This window comes from Nicotiana tomentosiformis, chromosome 2 (genome assembly GCF_000390325.3).
Source record: "Nicotiana tomentosiformis chromosome 2, ASM39032v3, whole genome shotgun sequence".
In the NCBI taxonomy this organism is placed as follows: domain Eukaryota; kingdom Viridiplantae; phylum Streptophyta; class Magnoliopsida; order Solanales; family Solanaceae; genus Nicotiana; species Nicotiana tomentosiformis.
The window spans coordinates 151,272,820-151,279,384 of record NC_090813.1 but is presented as its reverse complement, the minus strand read 5'-3'; the positions used below and the strand labels follow the sequence as shown (position 1 = coordinate 151,279,384).

The window sequence follows — 6,565 nt, the reverse complement described above, 5'->3', positions numbered from 1 at the left end:
TAGAAGTGATCTAAGATTTCAAAAGAGTTTAATCTTACCACCTTAAGTTGAGTCTTGAAGGTTGAAGAATAAATTCAAGAGTAGCCACACACAAGAGTGCAAGAAAATTCTCACAATTTTTATTGATAATAGTCTATGTCTAAAAGGAAAGAAGATACCCCTTTATATAGGGAGGGGGTCACGAAATTCTACCTAAAAATTAAGGAAATAAAGTCCTAAACTTCTTTGGACAACAAGTCTAACTATCATAGGAAAAGGTAAAACTCTAGGAAATAAAAACTAAGTCAATCTTGGAGAGTAATTCCAATAATCTTAGGAAAATAAAAAACAAAGCCTTATCTACCTAGGAAAGCATCAAATTTGTCCTAACAAACTAGAAAACAAAATAAGAAACTTTGACTCCTTCTCCTATGTCTTGGCCGCCCCTCCTTGAGCTGACTTGGGCGCCAAGTTAGCTCCTTTGTAGGTTGATTTAGGTGCCTAATTTAGACCCTCCTTGGCTGGTGCTTGGACCCCAATCTACCACCTCTTGGACTTGGACTTGGACCATGAAATGAGTGTAGCACTTAGCTAAGTCCTCTCCATAATTCTTGAGCTCTTCTTCCACCATTAGCGCCTTCTTGATCTCCCATTGAAGCCCAACAACCGTGTCTTGCTTCTCCTTAGCTTGAGACCTTGTGAATGGCTTTTTTGGTGCTTCTAAAGCTTTATCCTTGTCCGTGGAGCTATCATTCCCCTCCTTTTGAAAAGAATTCGTCCTCGAATTTGAACCTACATCAAATAAGGATAAGTCAGCAATATTGAAAGTAGCACTTACTTGAAACTCACTTGGAAGGTCCAATTTGTAAGCATTATCTCCAATCCTTTCAAGTACTTTAAATGGCCCATCTCCTCTAGGGTGCAATTTTGTCTTCCTTTTTGAAGAAAATCTCTCCTTCCTCATATGAACCCAAACCAAATCACCAGGCTCAAAGATAACTAGTTTTCGACCTTTATTTCTTCGTAAAGTTGTTTGCTCATTCTTCCTCTCAATTGCAAGTCTCGTATGCTCATGAATAGTCTTCATCAAATCAGCTTTCTTTTTTCCATCAAGACTAACCATCTCATTAGTAGGCAAAGGCAATAAGTCAAGGGGTGTAAGGGGGTTAAAGCCATAAACAACTTCAAAAGGAGAATAACCAGTAGATGAATGAACAGTTCGATTGTAAGCAAATTCTACCATAGGCAAGTGATCCTCCCAAGAAGTTAATTTCCTTTTAGAACAGCCCTTAACATATTTCCTAAAGTTCTATTTACTACCTCAGTTTGCCTATCAGTTTGTGGATGACAAGAAGTAGAAAATAACAATTTTGTTCCCAATTTTCCCCAAAGCACACGCCAAAAGTGGCTTAGAAACTTAGCATCCCTATCACTAATAATAGTTCGAGGTATACCATGCAATTTAACTTCTCTAACAAATAAATCAGCAACATGAGAAGCATCATTAGTCTTTAAACAAGGAATAAAGCGAGTCATTTTTGAGAACCTATCTACCACAACAAAGATGCTATCCTTACCATACCTTGTTCTAGGAAATCCTAACACAAAGTCCATAGAAATATCAATCCAAGGTGAAATAGGCACAGGTAATGGCGTGTATAAACCATGTGGCAACACTTTAGATTTTGCTTGTTTGCATTCAAGACATTGAGCACAAAATCTTTTACATCTTTTCACATATTAGGCCAAAAGAAATTTTCAGCAAGGATGTCAAGTGTTTTAGGCACACCAAAGTGTCCCATAAGCCCCCCACAATGTGCTTCCCTCACAAAAAATTCTCGCAAAGAACAATTAGGGACATAAAGCTTATTCTCTTTAAAAAGAAACCTATCTTTCAGATTATACTTCTCAAAAGGCCCATTAAACATGCCGAAAATGCTACATCAAAATTAGAATCATCAACATATAAATCCTTAATATGATCAAATCCCATCAATTTAGAAATAAGAGTAGAAACAAGAGCGTACCTTCTTGAAAGCGCATCAGCAACTATATTGTCTTTACCTTGCTTGTAGCTAATCACATAAGAAAATGTCTCAATGAATTCAACCCATTTGGCATGTCTTCTACTCAATTTACCTTGGCTTTTCAAATATCTTAAAGACTCATGGTTAGTTTTTATCACAAACTCATTTGGCCACAAATAATGCTACCATGTAGCAAGAGCCCTTACCAAGGCATATAATTCTTTATCATAAGTAGAATAATTCAATATAGCCCCATTCAACTTCTCACTAAAATAAGCGATTGGTTTAGAATCTTGCATTAAAACAGCCCCAATACCTCTACCAGATGCATCACATTCAATTTCAAAGGACTTATTAAAATCAGGTAATTGTAACAAAGGAGCAGAACATAATTTATCCTTCAAAATATTAGATGCATGCTCTTGTTCTTTTCCCCAATTAAAGACCATATCCTTCTTAATCACTTCAGTTAAAGGTGCAGCAATTAAACTAAAATCTCTAACAAATCTCCTATAAAAGCTAGCAAGTCCATGAAAACTTCTAACTTCAGTAATGCTCTTAGGTGTAGGCCAATATTTAATCGTCTTGATTTTATCTTCATCTACCTCTACACCTCTAGAACTCACAACAAAACCCAAGAAAACTACCTTATCTATACAAAACGTGCACTTGGATAAATTTGCATATAATTGTTGCTCCCTAAGCACGTTACAAACTTGTTTCAAATGTTCGACATGCTCTTCTAAAGATTTAGAAAAGATCAGAATATCATCAAAATAAATGACTACAAATTTTCCATGAAAATCCTTAAAGATATGGTTCATTAACCTCATGAATGTACTAGGTGCATTAGTTAATCCAAACGGCATCACTAACCATTCATACAATCCATATTTAGTTTTAAAGGCAGTTTTTCACTCATCTCCAGGATTCATTCTAATTTGGTGATATCCACTCTTCAAATCAATTTTAGAGAATATTTGAGAACCATGCAATTGGTCAAGCATATCATCTAAACGGGGAATAGGATGGCGATACTTTACCGTTATTCTATTAATGGCGCGGCAGTCCATGCACATCCTCCAAGTGCCATCCTTCTTTGGCACCAAAAGCACGGGCACAGAACAGAGACTCATGCTTTCTCGTACAAATCCCTTATCAAGCAGCTCCTCTACTTGTCTTTGCAATTCTTTTGTTTCTTCGGGATTGCTCCTATAAGCAGGCCTATTAGAAATTTGTGATCCCGGCATAAAATTAATTTGATGCTCTATTCCTCTAAAAGGTGGTAAACCTTTAGGAAGGTCCTCAGGAAAAACATCTTCAAAATCCTGCAAAAGATTAGAAATAACACTAGGCAAAGAGGATGTTAGTGAATCATTATTAAGCAGAACTTCCTTATAAGTGAGCAAGATAATAGGCAGCCCTTCTTTTTTTGCAATTAAACACTCTTTGGCTTTTGCAAGGCTCACTTTTTTTTCTCAATCTTAGCCTCTTTCCTCTCACCAATGCTTTCTTTTTTTTTTTCACTCTTCCCCACCTTTTCCTTTCTCTCTTTGCTGCCCACTCTCTCCTCATACCTCACTTCATATTTTCCCTCTTTGTCTTTCCTTTCAGTCTCTCGTTTTGATCCCTCCCCATGTTTTCCCATTGATTCTTTCATCTTTTTTTTTATCTTCGTATACTTGGGAAGGAGTTAAAGGTGCAAGAATGTACTTCTTGCCATTATGCTCAAGAGAGTATCTATTTTTCCTCCCATCGTGAAAAGCACTCCTATCATACTGTCACGAGCGCCCCAACAAGAGATGACAAGCTTGCATGGGTACTATATCACATAGAACTTCGTCAGCATACCTTCCAATCTTGAAGGAGACCATGCATTGCTTATTCACCTTGACCTCTCCACTATCATTGAATCATTGCAACCTATAAGGTCTAGGGTGCTTTGTCCATTCCAACCCTAACTTTTCCACCAAATATGCACTCACAACATTAGCACAACTCCCATTATCAATTATCATAGAACAAATTTTATCTTTAATCTCACACCGAGTATGGAATATGTTTTCCCTTTGTTCTTAATTAGAGTGACCCAAATTAATGTGCATAAGCCTCCTAACCATAAAATTCACCCCACTATCAATGTACTCCATCTCTTCTCCTTCTTCACTCTCTACAAAGTTTTCTTCTTGTTCTTCACTTGGTTCACCTTTTTCACTCTCATATCCCCCATCCTCTTTGATTAGAATGTTTCTTCTACTTGGGCATTCATAAGCCTTATGCCCTCTCCCTTGACACTTGAGACATTGAATAGAAGAAGTAGAAGAAGTTTTAGGTATAAAAGGCTTACCCCCATCCTTGGATTCCAATTTGCTCCTGCCCTTGTCTTCATGAAATTTAAGAGTAGGTGTCTCCTCAGATTTCGGCCATTGCTTCTTTGGAATAGTAGTTGGCCGGCTTCTCCATGAGCTAGATTGTTGTCTCCTTTTGTTTTGTCCTTCTACCTTTACAGCTAATTCAACTAACTCATCTAAAGTTACATATTGTTGTAATTCGACTACATCAGCTATTTCCCTATTTAAACCATTCAAAAACCTAGCCATTGTAGCCTTCTCTTCCTCCATACAATTAGCTTGGATCATAGCCATATCCATAGCCTTAAAGTACTCATCTACAGATATGGACCCTTGCCTTAAAGTTTGAAGACGTTGTTGTAGATCTCTTTGAAAGTATGATGGCACAAATCTCTTCCTCATTACCCTCCTCATCTCAGCCCACGTAGCAATGAGTGCTTGTCCTTCTTGCAATCTGTCCCTAGAAAGCTTTTTCCACCAGATTGTTTCATAGTCAGAAAACTCAACAACAGCAAGTTTAACTTTCGTACCCTCAGAATAGTTGTGGCAGTCAAAGATGGCTTCAACTTTTCTCTCCCAATCAAGGTACAATTCCGGATCCCTTGTTCCCTTGAAAGTTGGCATCTTCATCTTTATACTACTTATATTATCATCTTCTAGTCTTCCTCTTTGTCCCCTCCTATCTCTTCCTAACCTATCAAAATCAATATCATCATTAATATCATCGATAGGGTTTTCTTGATTTACAATGGGAGCAGGGGGTACATTTCTCCTAGCTTGGGGTCTAGCGTTATTTCCCCTCCTAAGTTCAGCTATTGTAATATTTTGCTCAGCAATGGTGTCCCTCATCTCTTGGAATTGTAAATTCCACCTTTCAAATTGTTGGTGCATAGCTTGCAAGGTGAAATCATTCCTTCCTTTGATTTCGGCTTCTTGAAGAACCCTTTGTTCATCATCACTACATGTATGAGACATCCTGAACAAAGCAATATATATCTCTCAATTTGGCTTTTTCCCTCTGATGTTCTCACCTCTCTTGCCCTTTTCCACTCAATGCAACTCTTGGTCGTTAATCTTTAGATTTATTAATAAACCTTACTAGTCACAACCCTTAGTGATAAGAATATGGAGTTAGAAAAAGAAAGAAAAGTGAATGACCAAACCTAGGAAGAATAGAAATTGGTTAGTAGAAATGCAAAAGGAAAGAATTTTCGGAAACCCCAAACCCACAAGAATAAGGGAAGGAGTTTCCTTAATCTTCAAGAACAAGGATCCCCTCTTCTTGTTTCCTTTCTTGAATTGGAAACCAACTAATAATTGAATTCTAAAGTAATAAATGACTAATAACACTTTTTTTTTGGGCTGTTTTTTTTTTTTCTTGTTTTGCTCAAGAACCTCCCAAGATTATCAAGATTGAAATCTTGATTAGCCTATGCTCTGATACCACTTAATAACAACACGATAGGGGTCCAAGAATTATTAAAGAAAATCAAGAAACGTGTGAAAGCTAAAAGAAAATAAAGAAACAAAAAAACAACGGAAAATTAAAGATAGATTGAATTCAAGAAAGAGTTTCTTGAATTCAAGAAGTCTATTCTTGAAGTTGAATCCTAACAACAACAATTAGCTAACAAATAACTAATCGCCTTTGGTAGAGAATTAAAAACAAGAGATAGATTGTGAAACCCGACCCTTTAGAATAACAAGAACAACAATAAGCCTAAACTTATCACCTTTCTTGAACACCTAGAAGTGATCTAAGATTTCAAAAGAGTTTAATCTTACCACCTTAAGTTGAGTCTTGAAGGTTGAAGAATAAATTCAAGAGTAGCCACACACAAGAGTGCAAGAAAATTCTCACAATTTTTATTGATAATAGTCTATGTCTAAAAGGAAAGAAGACACCCCTTTATATAGGGAGAGGGTCACGAAATTCTACCTAAAAATTAAGGAAATAAAGTCCTAAACTACTTTGGACAACAAGTCCAACTATCATAGTAAAAGGTAAAACTCTAGGAAACAAAAACTAAGTCAATCTTGGAGAGTAATTCCAATAATCTTAGAAAAATAAAAAACAAAGCCTTATCTACCTAGGAAAGCATCAAATATGTCCTAACAAACTAGAAAACAAAATAAGGAACTTTGACTCCTTCTCCTATGTCTTGGCCGCCCCTCCTTGAGCTGACTTGGGCGCCAAGTTAGCTCTTT

At 36.7% G+C, this 6,565-nt stretch overlaps 1 pseudogene; it reads right to left on the bottom strand.

The window, feature by feature from the left end:
- Positions 1-472: 472 nt before the first annotated feature.
- On the bottom strand, positions 473-5,367 carry LOC138905866 (uncharacterized; annotated as a pseudogene).
- Between the last annotated feature and the right edge of the window lie 1,198 nt (positions 5,368-6,565).